The following is a 17,136-nucleotide window of genomic DNA, read 5'->3' as shown; positions in this document are numbered from 1 at the left end:
CACATGTCCCACTCCTGCCTCCTTTGGTCCTTTATCCTTGTTTGCACTTCCTTGTTCTGAGCCTGTCTCTGGGTCCTGACAGGCTAGCTCCTTCTCAGTCTCAGGTCTCATTAAGTGTTACCTGTTCAAAGGTGATCATCCTATATAAAGCAGCACCTACCCATCCACGTTTACTTTATCTCACCCCATTTACTTTCTTTTTAGCAGTCATCACCGTCTGTCATTATCTTGCTGTTCCTTTGTTATCTTAAGCTGGAATGGCAGCTTTGTGAGACCAGGGACCTGAACATTCGTCATTCCCCTCTTCCTGGGACAACGTGTAGGTATTTATAGGATAGATACCTCCAAGCAGAGCCTGCTACATTATTTGCAGGGCCTGGTAAATACAATGCAGGTCAAAATAAAAATGCAGGTCCCCTTGTTTAGAAGTTATTAGGAATTTCATGATGTCTACAGTAGAGCCCTTGTTTAGAAGTTATTAGGAATTTCATGATGTCTACAGTAGAGCCCTTCTAAAGTTGCATCTCCAAGAATCCAACCCTGTCTCCAGGCAAGTTACTTAATCTCTCTGGACTCATGTTCCTGTTCTGTAAAATGATACAAACAGTAGTAACCCTTCCTGTGGTGCTTTTGAGCCTTAAGTGAGGTCGTACGCACACTTACTTGAGGTTCCCTGCCTGCAGCCATCTCCTCTACGTATCAGCATTATAATTATCAGTCTCTCATCCGTGTGATGCATAGCCCCCAAAGTACAAATTTTCCAGCATTCCTCTTTTCTGAATAACCTCCCTATCCACTCTTTCAAGTGACTAACCTAACTCTGTCACATGGGATGGGGATGTGGGTGTCACTTACAAATAATATTGACACATTTAAGGTATGGACCGACAGCATATTTCCCTTGCTGAAAAGAATGTGTCAAATGGAGTTAGGATGTTTTGAAAACTCCTTTGACGATAGGTAAATCATGTCACTCTCTGAGCCCACTAGTGACACTGGAATGATAAACAATGTCTGCCACCCACCTTCCTGACAAGAGTGAAGCAAGAGCATGAATTGGATTAAGAAGAATCCAGTCAAGTGCTTTGATTTTCTTAGAGAGGGCCTGTGCAGGCGCTGCTTGCCAGAGTCTGCACACATTGTCAGACACCCTGTTTGCTTGGTCTGTGTGCCTCTGGTTACTGTGTGCATTGTGTAACAAATCAATTGCACCTTGAATGGCAACTGTTCACAAACTCTCACATTTTATTTATTTTTGTGGTACAGCCAGTGATTCAAGTTAGTTTAGAAATGCAGAGAGGAAAAGCAGCATGTCTTTTAAATTTATATTGTGGCCTTCCTGGTGCTTTGGGACTGTGTGGACTGCAAGATGTGGGCTGACTCCCTGGGAGGGAGCTTTAGTTCGTTTGCTGGGGGGAGCACCCTGCGTACGGAAGATCTGGACACTGATTTTATCAGTGGTTTCTCTTTGCCAGTGGAGGCTAAAATGAAGTGGAAAAATAACATCTGTGAAGCATGTTTTATGTATATGCCACTCTGCCTGGATTTTTACTTGCTCAGAGAGATTACGTAGTATAGTGATTAAAAGAATATGCTCTTCTTTGTTAGGTATTCCTCAGTAAAGCTAGAAAAAAGAAGAAAAAAAGTATATACTCTGGACCACAAAAACTAACTTAAACTTTCCAGTCTCAGTTTCCTCATCTGTAAAATGGAATGGGTTGGATGTTTTTTCCTCTGTCCCTCCAAATCTACTCTCCACCCTTTCTGCTCTGATTTCCATTCCAGGAGACTGTCTGCTGTCATCAGCAGGCTGTGGCACCCTCTGCTTCCTGCTCAGATTGACCAGCACACAGCCCCCACCTTAGCTGGGAGGAAGAGGAGTGAGGTGAGAGTATTCTTTTCCTAGGTTCTCTTGCTGTGAACCTGCCTTGGGTTAACTGTCTTCTTAGCCAAATGCCATGGCTTCTGTCAAGTTTCTGAGACCATCTCTTTCCATCTTCCTCTCTCTTTCAGCTTCCGGTAACTCCTCCCTCCCCTTGTCCCTGCAGGCCTAAGGGTGGTGCCACCTCTGTTGCTCCTCTTCTTAGGTCCCTGCTTGCTCCTTCATAGTTTTCTACACTCAACTTGCTGTTTTTCTTGTTTAGTCGCTAAACCATGTCTGACTCTTGTGACTCCATGCATTGTAGCCCACCAGGCTCCTCTGTCCTAGGGATCTCCCAGGCAAGAATACTGGAGTGGGTTGCCATTTCCTTGTCTAACACACAGCCTCAATTCAGTTCAGTTAAGTCACTCAGCCGTGTTCGACTCTTTGCGACCCCATGGACTGTAGCACGCTAGGCTTCCCTGTCCATCACCATCTCCTAGAGTTTACTCAAACTCATGTCCATTGAGTCGGTGATGCCATCCTACCATCTCATCCTCTATGGTCCCCTTCTCCTCCCGCCTTCAATCTTTCCAAGCATCAGGGTCTTTTTCAAGGAGTCAGTTCTTCACATCAGGTGGCCCGAGTATTGGAGTTTCAGCTTCAATATCAGTCCTTCCAATGAATATTCAGGACTAATTACCTTTAGGATGGACTGGTTGGATCTCCTTGCTGTCCAAGGGACTGCTCCAACACCTCAGTTCAAAAGCATCAATTCTTCAGCACTCAGCTTTCTTTATAGTTCAGCTCTCACATCCATACATGACTACTAGAAAAACCATAGCTTTGACTAGGCAGACCTTTGTCAGCAAAGTAATGTCTCTGCTTTTTAATATGCTGTCTCGGTTGGCATAACTTTTCTTCCAAGGAGCAAGCAGCTTTTAAATTTCATGGCTGCAGTCACCATCTGCAGTGATTTTGGAGCCCCCCAAAATAAACTCTGTCGCTGTTTCCACTGTTTCCCCATCTATTTGCCATGAAGTGATGGGACCGGATGTGGTGATCTTAGTTTTCTGAATGTTTTAAGCCGACGTTTTCACTCTCCTCTTTCACTCTCATCAAGAGGCTCTTTAGTTCTTTGCTTTCTGCCATAAGGGTGGTGTCATCTGCATATCAGAGGTTGTTGATATTTCTCCCGGCAATCTTGATTCCAGCTTGTGCTTCATCCAGTCCAGCATTTGTCATGATGTACTCTGCATATAATTTAAATAAGCAGGGTGACAATATACAGCCTTGACGCACTCCTTTCCCGGTTTGGAACCAGTCTATTGTTCCATGTCCAGTTCTAACTGTTGCTTCTTGACATGCATACAGATTTCTCTGGAGGCAGGTCAGGTGATCTGGTATTCCCATCTTTCAGAATTTTCACAGTTTGTTGTGATCCACACAGTCAAAGGCTTTGGCATAGTCAATAAATCAGAAGTAGATGTTTTTCTGGAACTCTCTTGCTCTTTCCATGATCCAGCAGATGTGGCAATTTGACCTCTGATTCCTCTCCCTTTTATAAATCCAGCTTGAACATCTGGAAGTTCATGGTTCACGCACTATTGAAACCTGGCTTGGAGAATTTTGAGCATTTCTCTGCTAGCATGTGAGATGAGTGCAATTGTGCAGTAATTTGAGCATTCTTTGGCATTGCCTTTCTTTGGGATTGGAATGAAAACTGACCTTTTCCAGTCCTGTGGCCACTGCAATGTTTCCCAGATATGCTGGCATATTGAGTGCAGCACTTCCATAGGTCTTTTAGGATATGAAATTGCTCAACTGGAATTCCATCCCCTCCACTAGCTTTGTTCGTAGTGATGCTTCCTTAGGCCCACTTGACTTCGAATTCCAGAATGTCTGGCTCTAGGTGAGTGATCGCACCATCATGATCACATGCAGCCTACACCTTTGTAAATAGTCTCTTTGCAAATAAGCCCTTGTCAAAGTGCTTTAACTTAAGCTTGTTGTTTGCTGTTAGGCTTCTGATTGATACATGCAGATAATCAGAATAGCTGTCTCCTGGGTTAGAATGTATTGATACCTACATGTGCAGCTCTTAAGATAGTATCTAGCACATATTTGAGACTCGTGACCTTTCTTAAGGTCACAAGGTGTAGTGAACTTCGCTTCTTCACCAGCCTTTGTTCATCTTTCCCTATCTCACCCATTCCAGGTTTCAACTGGGAACTTTTAGGAGTTTGAGAAAGCTGATTCCATCTCAGGAATCAGCCTATAACTTACACTAGGCCAGTCAGCACATCCCATACCTTCACTGGCCATGGTTGGGTTTAGGAGTAGGCAGGTGGTTTAATCTAGACAAGTGAGTATGGCTTTCTTGATTTGTGTTGGAAATTCTGGGGCACAGATACACTGGGGTGCCATGCATTGGGTGTGGTTGCAGTTGGCTTAGGTGGGAGGAATATTTCATCACTGACCTTGTCTCAAAGTGCCTCTGTACTGTAATGATAATAATAGATCCACTTTCATTGGTTTTATTGCTGTTTTAAAATTGTCTACAGTTAATGTGTGGATCACCCCTGCTCTCTGCTCTCAGTATACCACTGTACAGTTGCTGTGTGCTCTGGGTGGTGAGATGCAGTCAGGTACAGCTGCAGCAGGAAACTAGTCTGAGAGTGAAACTACAAAGGGCAGAGAAAAACTTAGCAGCAGAAACAAAATTGGAGCCCTGCTTAAACCACACTCAAAGTCTTCCCTGCCACTGGACTTATTCAGTTGTGCCAACCAATAATCATCTTATCTTTGTGATTAAAAAAACAAAAACAAAAACAAAACCAAAAGCATTCTTACAGATAGGCCCTGATTACATTTGGGTTTGAAACCAGGTCTTTTTGGCTCTGGAGCCTGACAATATTTTCATCTCCTCATTTTCCTCCTCATTCGACTTTTATACATCAAACCATGCATCATTTTCCTTCAGATAAAGTTTTTCATGATTCGTTTTCTAAAGTGAGTTTCAGGGTGGAGGTCAAGTCTGTGCTGGGATCTCATTTGATCCTCTTTACTGACTTTGGCAAGTGCTTTTCCTTTAGAGTCTCTGCTTTTCCATCTGTGAGGGGAGGAGGCTGAACAGCATGTGTCATCTCTGGTTCTAACATTCTGCGAGCATCCACATGTGTGATGAAAACCAACCTCTTGAGTCGGTACAGCCTGTTTGGTCAGAGGCTAATGTGCGTTTGTGCCAATTAATAATAAAAATGAAACAACCTTGCTCATTAGTATAGAATCATGGGCCATTTTTTCCACCTTACATTAATTTTCCCTAATTCAGCCTTCCTGAAATAGTTATGCTCCACATTTGGGCATTTTAGTACACACTGTCTCGGGTGTTCCTGAATCACCTCACATGTGAAAGTCTCTTCCCTCTGGAAAAGTATTAGGCAGCTTGCAGGCAAGATCCGCTCTAATGGCTTCAGGTGTGCTACATCTAGTCTGCATCCCAGACCTGTTGCCTCCATGTCCCTTAGGCATCTCCAAAGCAACTTGTCTATAGCTGAACCTTTTTTTGTGCTTCTGATTCTGACCTTCCTCTTGTGTTTCTCACCTCAGCAAAAACACCACCATTTGTCTAGTTGGCCAAACCAGAAAGCAGGGAATCTTTTTTCATGCCCACTCAGTCTTGTTGATTTAGTCTCCTTAACATTTCTTTAAGTCTTGTATTAGCTGCTGTAACAGATTACCGCAGACTCAGTGGTCCAGCCAGCAGAACTTTATTCTCTCACGTTTCAGGAATTTAGAAGTCCAAAGTCAAGATGTCAGCAAACTTGGTTCCTTCTGGGAGCTCTGAGGGAGTATTGCTTCATGCTTCTCACCTAGTTTCTGGTGGTTGAGGAGATGCTGAAGGTGGAATGGCCATCTTGTGACCACAAGGGTCAAGTATGTCCTAAGGATGCTGTGCTGAGTGACAGAAGGGCCCCGAATCCCTTGTGGCACCATTATGCTTCTATATCAGTCCTAAACTGCCTAACCTGGGAGTCATTGTACTAGGGGGAAAAAAAATCAAAACTTTTAAAGTTGGCCAAAGGATATGAAACTTCAGATATGCAGGATAGTAAGTTCTGGGGATCTTATGTACAACAGAGTGATTATAGTCGATAATAATGTATTTATTGTATGTTTGAAATTTACCAGCATTATATATCTTAATTGCTCTCACCAAAAAGAAGAAACAAAAACCAGGGTGACTGTGTAAGGTGTTGAATATGTTATTTAACTTGGTTTTAGTAAACATTTCATATAATATATATATGTTAAAACATCACATTGTATACCTTAAATATGAATTACTTATCAGTTATACCTCAGTAAAGCTAGAGAAAGTAAACAATTAAATAGAAAAATATAGTTTTTTGTTTAAGACACACTTTGGGTGACTGTTATTCAGATCAAATACAGTTTGTTACTGATTTTATACAGCTGTCTACCTAACACACCTCCAGCTTCATCTTCTATTGTTCCCAGCCTGGAATCCTGATCTGGGGCCATGCTACTGTACCATAAATGCTCCATGTTCTGTTGTTCACCACTGGGCCTTTGGAGGAGATGCTCCCTCTATTAGTGTCCTCTTTGATTTCTTTCATCAGTGTTTTATAGTTTTCTATATATAGGTCTTTAGTTTCTTTAGGTAGATATATTCCTAAGTATTTTATTCTTTTCGTTGCAATGGTGAATGGAATTGTTTCCTTAATTTCTTTTTCTACTTTCTCATTATTAGTGTATAGGAATGCAAGGGATTTCTGTGTGTTGACTTTATATCCTGCAACTTTACTATATTCATTAATTAGCTCTAGTAATTTTCTGGTAGAGTCTTTAGGGTTTTCTATGTAGAGGATCATGTCATCTGCTCCCTCAACCCTGCAGTGAGGGTTCAACCTCAACCCTTTTCTTCTGAGTTTGGCCACTTTCTAGTTATCTTTCAGATTTAAATGCCACTTTCTTATTGGGGCTTTCTGCCCCTTGTAGGCTAGGTTTCATATTGTTATCACTCCATAGGTGTCTCCAGCCTAGTTCTTTATTGCAGCAGGTTGTAATAATCTGTTTATTCATCTATTCCCTGAGTTTCTAAGGGAAAAGGATCAGGCATTTCTTCTTATGCCAAGCACCTTGCACAATGTCAGCCACATTGTTGTTAAACATGTGAGTGTAGGATGGATGAGTCACGTGCGAAACATAGTACCAAACACACAGGAGATATTAAAGAAATCCTATTCAATTAGATCTACATGGGCCACATTTCATCCTTCATAATGCATATGACTATGAAAACCATACATAATCAATTCTTAGTATGAGGCTTCAAAGCAGATTAGTCATTTGTTATTTAGCAAACATTTATTAATTGACTATTAAACATTCTTTCAATGGCAGGGTCCTTACCTAATTCATATTTGCATTCCTGACAGAGTATCTAGTAGTTGAAAAGCACATGGTAATACTTATTTCCTCTAGTAAGTGGGTAAAAGTACAAATCAGTGCTGTGAGTTTTCAGAAGAGGGAGAGGATTGAGAAAAGAATCCCAGGAGAAGTGACAGTGGAGCTGGATGAATATGGATGGTGGGGGCTAGGACTCCAGCAGCAGCACCAGCAAAGGCAGAGGTATGAAGAGGGAAAGGCAAAGAGAGTGGTGTCTAGTCTTGTTCAGTAGAATTAAAGGTGAGAGATAGAACTGAAAATGTGAGATGGGTCAAATCCTAGAATCTTAGAGTAACAGGCCATCTGCTGCTCTGACAGTCCTGTTACCTGTAGCAAAGGTTACTGCTTGCCTCCCCTTGCTTTTAGTAAGAGAATCTTGATGTTTATCTGGACACATTTCACTGCCTCCTTTACAGCTGTCCACGTCCACATGCGTAAGTTCTGGCCAATAAGAAATAAACAGAAGAGTCATGTGGCACTCTAGGTGGTCTGTTGAAATGGATGAGTATACTCTTCCTTCCCCTTTCCTCCATCCTGTTCTAAGAACAATGACGTACACACAAAAATCAAACAGCCATGTTGGACTGGAAGAGTGGGGCTGCCGTCTAGGCATCTCCTCAGGAATGAATGGGAGGAGACTGGACCTGCATGACATCACAGAGCTGCTAGACCAGTCCGCAAATGACCTCGTCCTCTGTGAGAATTCTAGGTAACTGAGAAGCAAGCTCATTTTCCTGTGCTACTTGAGAGCTTCCTGTTTTACATAGCTGAACCTAATCCAGTTGATATGTCACCCAACTTCAGTGTTAAAGAGTATTTGGAAACCGGGATGAATTTTTCCATAGAGTTAATTGTTACTCTTGGACATACTCCCTATGCCTGGTTATCTTCCCTTTCCAAAGCTATGATGACATGTTCATTTTCTTGAGGGTCCTTTCTTCCTAGGACTGGTTGTGGAATGGGACTGAGGGTCCTGAGGCCTCCTCTCCCTTTTGTTGCCTCTTAAAATAAGTACATTGTCCCTTTCTGTTGTAAGGATGTTTACAGATAATTATTCTGGGTAAATCAACCAGGAAATAATAAACAGGTCAGTTATAAATGGTCTTATACCATTTTCATAGCTTCAATTCCTTTTTATATTCCTGTTACATTGGAAAGTGAAAGTGAAGTCGCTCAGTCGTGTCCAACTCTTTACGACTCCATGACTATACACCAGGCTCCTCTATCCATGGGATTCTGTAGGCAAGAATACTGGAGTGGGTTGCCATTTCCTTCTCCCAGGGATCTTCCCAACCCAGGGACCAAACCCAGATCTCCCACACTGCAGGCAGGCTCTTTATCATCTGAGCTACCAGGGAAGCCCATGCTTGGGGAAGCCCACCAGGCTCCTCTATCCATGGGATTCTGTAGGCAAGAATACTGGAGTGGGTTGCCATTCCCTTCTCCAGCAAATTTCCAGCAGATCTTCCTGACTCAGGGATTGAACCTGGGTCTCGTCTCCTACACTGCAGGCAGATTCTTTACTGTCGAAGGTATCAGGAAAAGTGTTAGTTATTTTTTGCTGCATGACAAATTATACTGAAACCTATCTGTTTGAAACAATATATGTTTCATATTTCACAATCTCTGTGAGTCTGGAATACAGGCATTAGTTGGATGCTTCTGACCCACAGAAACTGAAATATGAAACATTTATTCTTAAAAGTTGTCTACTAGAGGAAAATTCACTTGTCTTCCTGCTCCATTCTTTAATTCCTGAAGGTATTAATTCACCTCCTAAGAAGGTTTCTTTTCTGAGTTGGTGAACCCAGTGGTATAGTCATTCATTTAACAAATACCTATCGAACACAAATGTTCCAGGGGATAGACTGGTCAGTATAATAGATGGGCTCACTATTCAAAATCTCAGAGAGGTGCCCTGGGGAAAACTGTGTCTGGGAACTTGTTACATTCCCCCCGCTGGATATGAGCAAGTTGAGGTAACCACACAGTTTGTCTTTGTGCCTCCAGCCTTAGTTGTCCTTCTCCTCTAACCTGCCAGTAAGGGTCCCCTGGATTCAAGTGAATGATGATGAACTTCTCCTCCAGCCAGGACATCTTCCACCAGGACTGTACTGAATAGGGCTGGTAAGGAGGAAACCTCCTGGAACAGGCTTGCATTCATTCCCATCTTCATCGCTTGCATTATAATAAATGTTGTTGTTCACTCTATTTCTCTAAGCCTCATTTTATTATCAATGAAATGAAGTCAAAAGTAGTGTCTACTCCTGGTTCATTGTGAGGACTGCATGAGAAAATATATGGAAAGGACTTGGCAAAGAGCCTGGCACATGATAGGCACTCAGAAGATATTAGTGATTCTGAATCATTATTTTGTTATTAATTTTACTACTACTGTCCATTTGGAAGTAGGAATCAGCATAGGAAAAGAATGCTTCCCTAGATAATCCAGTCCATCACACCATGTTTGAGCTACTTCAAATCCTCTTGCCATAAGCAGGGCTGGGTATAAATAAATTAACTAATGAAGAAAAGAGGCTATGTATTTTGACTTGGTATAACTGTAATCCTTTTTGCAATTGGAAAATAATCCTTTAGTAAATAGAGAAGATAGAACATGTTCAGACTAACAGCGTTTAGTTAAAATGGTCAAATATTTAGCATGCCTGATACCAACGAAAGTCATTCAACCTTTAGAGCTGTCAGTGTATGCCCTCCCCTTCTGGCATGCATTCCAGCTTCTAAACGCACACCCAGCCGTTTCAGCGCTTCCTGCTTTAAATTATTCTGAGTTTTTTTACACACGCGCACACGCCAGGAATAATAAACGGCAGTTTTAGGAACACATCGTATAAATGCCAATTTCCAGATGGATTTGTTTTGCTACAAACTTAGTTAACACTTGATTCATGAAATAGCGGGTGGAGAGAAGGTGTAGAGTGAGTACTTAGACCCAAATAAGGTGCGACCTGCCAAGGGAAGGATGGCCAAAAAGAGCTGAGAAAACTGAAGCAAGTACTCAAACTATTTTCAAAAGATAACTCATCAAAACTACAGAGAGAAAGTGAAAAGCAAAAAGCAAACAAGCTGGTGGGTAAATGTTAACCCTTTTTAACATTAAAGCTGTAACATAAAGCTGTGAATTGGTTCTGTCTGAGACTGCCTGTTTTGTTTCTGAACGGCTGAATATGTGCAGTAAAATTAAAACCTTAAGTGTATTATTTACTTCCTATCTTTCCCTTTCCTTGTATCCCTTTTTCTTCTTTTTAAAAAAGTAGCAACTCTTGGAAAAGGCACCACTCAAGAACTCAGAAATGCACTAGAGGGAAGCCTTATGTAGTAGACTCTTTCTATATTGAGATAGGCTCAAATTTAAACCCTGAAACTGTGATTGTGCAGTTGCTCTCTCCAGGTACTTGTAGGCTGATTTTCCCTGAGAAACGCGGTAAGAAATGTTGAAATAATGAATGGATGATGCCTGGGAGTCAGCCTTTTGGACCTTCTGCTGATGCCAACTCTGCCTGCAACTGGACAGATGCTGTTGGAATCATGACAGTAGCTCTGAGCTTCATTTTCTTCATTTGTAAAGCACATGCTTCGTTGGGTTTCTGTAATGACTACAGCATTCATTCATTCATTTTGCAAGTACTTACTGAGCATCTACTGTGTGCCAGCCCTGATCTCTACACTGGACTTAACAGTGTGTGTGCACTCAATCACACAGTCATGTCCAACTCTTTGTGACACCATGGTCTGTAGCCTGCCAGGCTCTCCTGTCCGTGGGATTTGCCAGGCAAGAATACTGGAGTGGGTTGGCATTTCTTCCTCCAGGGGATCTTTCTGACCCAGGGATCAAACTCTAGTCTCCTGTGTCTCCTGTAATGCAGGCATATTTTTTACCACTTGAGCTGGATGACCTAAATAAAGTCCCTGCTCTCAATGGAGCTTACAGTCAAGTGGAGAAGACAATCAACACAAAAAGAAATGTCTGGGTTTTTTTTAGGATAAATAGCTAGCAGCAGAATTAATTGCTCTCATGTGTTTAATTTGACTAAGTCACTGTTCATAATGTATGCACTTGTCCATCCTCCCCTATTCCCAGCTAATGATGACACCTTATACCTGTACCCCCACCAACCTTTAGCATTGTCCAACTTTGTGATTTTTCTGGGCTCATGGATTTAATTTGATTTTTTGAATTTAGTAATAATTTTGAACATCTTTTTGTATCTTAGTAGTACTTTCTCTCATGTAAATTGCCTATTCATATCCTTTACCCATTTTCCTATGGGAATTGACACTGTGTGCATGCTCAGTCACTCATTCGCGTCCAACTCTTTGGAACCCCATGAACTGTAGCCTGTCAGGCTCCTCTGTCCATGGGATTATCCCTTCAGGAACATTGGAGTGGGTGGCCATTTCCTCCTCCAGAGGATCTTCCCAATGCAGGTATTGAACCTAATAGGAGTTATTGAATTGAAAGAATTCCTTATGTATTGTAGACCTGTACTATCTAACACGGTAACTACTAGCCACATGTAGTTGTGCAATTATAGAGGGTGCCCTGTTCAGAAGGGGCCTGCAGTTTAAATGTCTTGGGCCCTGAAATCACCCTGAAAATTCTTAATAATTTTACATTTGAATTTATGTTTTGTAGGTGAAGTCCACGGGGACAGCAGGGTGCACACATGAGCAGAGGAGACAGGTGCAGTATATGGTCCTCAGTTTCTTGCCATGCATTTGCATATAATGTCAGATGATGCCACATGAACACAGAATTCTGATGGACCAGAGATGTGTGGGAGTTCAGTGAGACTCAAAGCCATTACAAGGTGAGTGGTTTACATCTATGACTAAGTAGAGGCTGAGGCCACATTTTTCATTCAAACAGAACTTACTTCTGACAGAGAAAGAAGGCTGTGGCATTCTAAGAGACCTAACTGACCAAGGAACCCTAACATATCCTTTCTTGTTACTTCTCTGTATCAGCCAACCACTTATACTGAAAATTACAGAAAAAGAAAGGGAAAGATGAGCAATCCATAGTTGTTTTTCTTAGCAGTCCTGCCTTAGTCATCCGTAAGTCATGGAAGAGAGTATTGGTATTAATAGAATATGTGAACATCAGAAGTAAAACATAAAACAGTTGAGTTAGTTTGTGCAGCTCTTCCATTGTTCTTATAAGAATAAAATACATATGCATGAATGAGCTACAAAATATAAATTGTATAATTTCAGTGATTTTTTGCACAAATGCGCTTATATTTGCACTTAAAACTACACTGTACAATATAAAGGTAAATGGTACAATTTATGTTAATAATTTAAATTTTAAATTTCTTTATATAAAGTAGCACTAAAAAGCAACTAAATACACTATGACAAAGCAAAAGAGAAGCCAAAGAAGAAAGAAAGAGTTTTATATTTTAATATTGTTGGGAGGGAGGAAAACTTTTCCTCTTCCCTGTTAGCTTCAATGCTTGGAGGCCTGCGAATTAAACTGACAAAAGACAGGTTAACCTAGCAAGAGGAAAGACAGATCTTTATTCACATACATATACAACAGTGCACAGAAAACTATGATGAAGAAATGGCTAAAATTTGGGGTGTATATACCATCTTTACAAGGAAAAGAGTTAGGATTTCAAGGGACAGTAAATGGTAGGCACAGAGAAATATATGGGGGGGGGGGAATTAATAGAAGGTAAGCTTTGTTTTTGTAAAGCCTACTTATACAATTTCTTACCCCAGTGCCATCTTTCTCACCTGGTGACAGGAGGTGAGAAGAACAAAGAGTTCTGGTTGCTTGTACCCAGTTCTACAGGATTACGTTATCATATACTGCTGTTGCTGACCAACAATGCCCCTTGAGAGGAATTTAGGATGAAAAACAGGATGAGGTGCTCCGTGTTTTGGAAGACCAGCCCCTTACAAAGTTAGATGTGTATCTCAGGAAGTATTTTTAATGAACCCAGATTTGTGCATCTTGCCATATGTACAAAAGCACTAAAATTATTAACTTGAGATGTCTGTTTTTTGTAACTGGCCATAATCTTTTACAGAGAAAAATGCTTGACTGCATGTTTTCACTAGCCCAGAATCATAGGTAAGCTGGTTGTTCCCCTGCCTCTTTGGAGCAGAGCAACTGGGGGACTGTTTCCCAGGTGACAGCTGTCAGTAAGGTCCCTGCAGAAAAGGTAGACTCACAGCTTCGACAATGTGCGTTTTTCCTTAAAGTCGACAGGAGTCACTGTTTGCCCCGATACAGGACATGTCCCTTGGAGGGGGGTTTTTGGCAGTTGAGTTCTTTTGGAAGCCTCTGTTTTAGACAGAAAATGAGAGCAAAAACAAAACCTCTTCCTGCATCTGTTAATTCTCACATGTTTTCAGCTCGAAGTTATATTTATGCTACAGTGGTATATTCTGAGTCTTTTCAAATAACTTGCATTCCCCCCCTGCTTTTTGGAAAGGGAAGGGATTTCACATTTCATTTTGCTCAGAACCCCTGCAGCCTATGTAGCTGGCTATGGAAGTGGGGCTGGGGGAGAATAGTCCAGAATTCTACCCAGTAAGCCTGTCTCTGCCTGATGCCCATGAGGCATCTTAGTGGATTCCTAATCTCTACAGATCTAGACCAATAAAGTGACTGGAATTTCCCTGGCTGGCTGGCTGGATTTCTTTTGCTTTTTGCTTGTATGTAAGAGCAAGGACCGTAACTTCTAAAAGGAGCCAATTTTTCCACTGGGCTATATAGGTTGTACAACTCGAGGAGTATGTACATGGACTCAACGTAGATGGTGCTCTCTAATGGTTGTGGCACGGTGGCCCTGCCTACTCACTGCTATAGTAAGGCCACAAAACAGGGGTGGTTGGAAATTTGGTGAGAGAAATCAACTTTAGACATTTTGCCTTCAGTTCTGTCTCTCCTTCATTGACCAGCTCCAACATGACATCCTTCAATTCCACCCCTGATTCCCAGTTCCATTTCAGCTTGTCACTGGCTAAGGTCTTTAATGATTTCCAGGAAATTAAAATAGAATCTGGGAAATCAAATTAAGTCTAACCTTTTTTTCTTTCTTTTCCTTTGTGCTTAAGCTAGTTTCACTTAACTCACAGGGTGCCTGCACCCAGCACTTCAGACCAGAGTTCCTCATGCAAAATGGCTGCGCCTGACTCTTAAACTTGGGGTACTATGTGCAGAAACGCTGTACACAGCACTTTAAGAAGGCAATGGCAGACCAGCGCAGAGGTGCTGCACCTAGCATTTGGATCTGGAGCCATGAGCAGCAGCACAAGAAGCAGCCCTGCCAACGGCCGTTTGGAAAAAACATGTACTCTTGAGCTCAAGCTTGCACTTCTCCATTTGATCATCAAAGAATAAAAGTTTGCTTTGCTTCTGAATGGAACTTGGACTCGTTTTATTGTCTCAAATGACACCAGGCAGGAGGACCCTGGGACCTGACTCAAAAGGATCAACTTTTGGCAACCCAGATGGCTTTTTCATCTGTACCGATCCACTTAGCTCTGGGCTCTTTAGAGCTCAGGGCTCCAGTCCATCGATGGTGTAGGCTTTGAAGGTTCACTGGGGAATGATTGCCTCTGGTCTTTGAGTACACTCTGACCGGTTAGAACAGCAACTGTCTTTAGCCAAATTCAGAACAACTCTGCCAGCAACCTGCTACCTGGGTGTGGTTCTCATACAGCATCGCCCCCAGAGTCATCTGGACTGCACTCCCTTGGGATGATCATACTGTGGCATCATTGGGGATCAGAGACTGAAACTCAGGCATGTCTCCCCGCTGCCTCTGGCTGGCCTTCCAGTGATAAAAGATACGGGGATGATGGGACCTGTGGATGTGAGGGAGCCATGGCAGTCTTGCTTCTGCCTCACCAGTAGTGCTGTCCCCTGTACAAGGCACTAGTTGCCACGTCAGGGCCTGTTGCCTACCTTGCAGACCTCCAGGAGCCAACAATAGCATTCTCCATAGTCACTTTCAGTTTGGTAAAGGAAAGTGGCCAGACCTGTGAGCTAGGAGATTAGGAGATAAGACTGGGAAAATCCCAGGTAATTAAGACCGCCTGACAAAACAAGGACACTGGCTTTGAGTTGAAGAAAAGGCACCGGGAACACCTGAATGCAAAATGTTCCCAAGGCAGTTTGCCCGTGACTTGACCTCTTCTGGTCAGGTTGGTCTCTCTGAAGTGAGCTGGGGAGCCCTGTGAGCTGGTTGCAGGACCAGGAACCCCATCATCCAGGAACACTGTGAGCTGCTGGCAAGACCAGGAAACACCCACTGTCTGACCTCTTCTCCCTATCTGGGATGATCCTTTCTTTATCAGTTAAGTTCCCCAGGTACCTCTCCCATTATCAACACAGAATACCAGCTGCCCCAGTGATCTGGTGAGTGTCGCATGGGAATTCCTTATACTTTTAGCTCTCACCACAGGGAAGTCCATGAACAACTCCTTTTTGGCTAAAAGGAGGAAAGAGAAGACCCCCCATTTCTGACATGTGTGCCACCCACTAACAGACCAAGTTGGTTAGGAACTAACGTGGCTAAGCTGCTCTGGCCAAGAGGCAGTCCTGTCTCACCTCCTGTGGGACATTCTGCCTATCTCTAGCATGTGCCATTATACATTCAAGAAAGACCCCAGTTACATCAGAGTTCCTGACATTTGGATACTTCCTATATTGGTCTTTCAAGGAATCCATTAACAGTTTGGTGCTGGTTCCAAATTTCCCAAACCTGAATTCTTATTTGTGCCAAATCTTACTACGTTTGCTTCCCCCACCCTCAACCAGTAGTTGGAAACATATCAAAAATAGAACATTTAAGGTATGGGAAACCAAATGTCTACAATACAAAAGGATAGCCCCTCGAGGTGTATCCTGCAGAACTGAAGTTTTTCCAGTATTACTCTCAACCCCAAAACATTTTATCTTCCTATGTTTTACCACTTGGCCCTGGTATGGGGCTTGGAGATGGGGAAAGTTGATCCATCAATGGGTCTCTAATAAACACCGGTTTTCAGTTGGACCTGCTATGCCAAAGACAAAAAATGGGATGAAATTCCCTATGTCTCTCTTTTTTTATGGCTTTAGAACAGTGGCCTTCTCAGACATCCCTGGTAATCCAGGGATTAGGACTCCACACTTCCAGTGCAAGGAAGGGCTGTGAGTTCAATCCTTGCCTGGGGAACTAAAATTCCACATGCTGTGCAGCACACCAAAAAAAAAAAAAAAATTCCAAAGGGACGTGGGCTCTCCTCCACTGCAATAATACTGGTGCTTGACCCTCCCCCTGAGAACCTTCTTGATACCTTCATTAATCCTCCTACTCTTCCCTCCCTACCCTCTTCCTTCCTGTGTCCCAACCTAGGCGCTAGGCCCCAGGGATTCCCTCCATACAAGTCTCCTCTGCCATAGCCCAGTTAATCAACTACACACAGCGGGACTAATTACCAGCCAGGGTCCAACAACCCACCAGGGAAAGTACAAAGGACCTACCTCCTTTTGAGGCAGGTTCCCAATGGAGAAGGAGGGCTTATCTAGGTACATATCTCACTTAACACTTATGATCTGTGTTACTGGAGAAGTATATACATGATCCAATAAAAAACAGTACCTTCTCCATAAAGAGGCTTTGCTGGGCACTGCCCCTATTAGGGTCTTATCAGACCATGGCAGTCAGCCTGTAATATCCTTATTCTCCCTGTAAGGAAACCCAGTGGGGAATACTGGATGGTATTGAAAGCCACTGAGATATACATCCAATCTACACCCTACAGGGTGCTCTGCT

Source organism: Oryx dammah, unplaced genomic scaffold (assembly GCF_014754425.2).
Source record: "Oryx dammah isolate SB20612 unplaced genomic scaffold, SCBI_Odam_1.1 HiC_scaffold_9, whole genome shotgun sequence".
NCBI lineage: Eukaryota > Metazoa > Chordata > Mammalia > Artiodactyla > Bovidae > Oryx > Oryx dammah.
Note: the sequence above shows the minus strand (reverse complement) of the source record.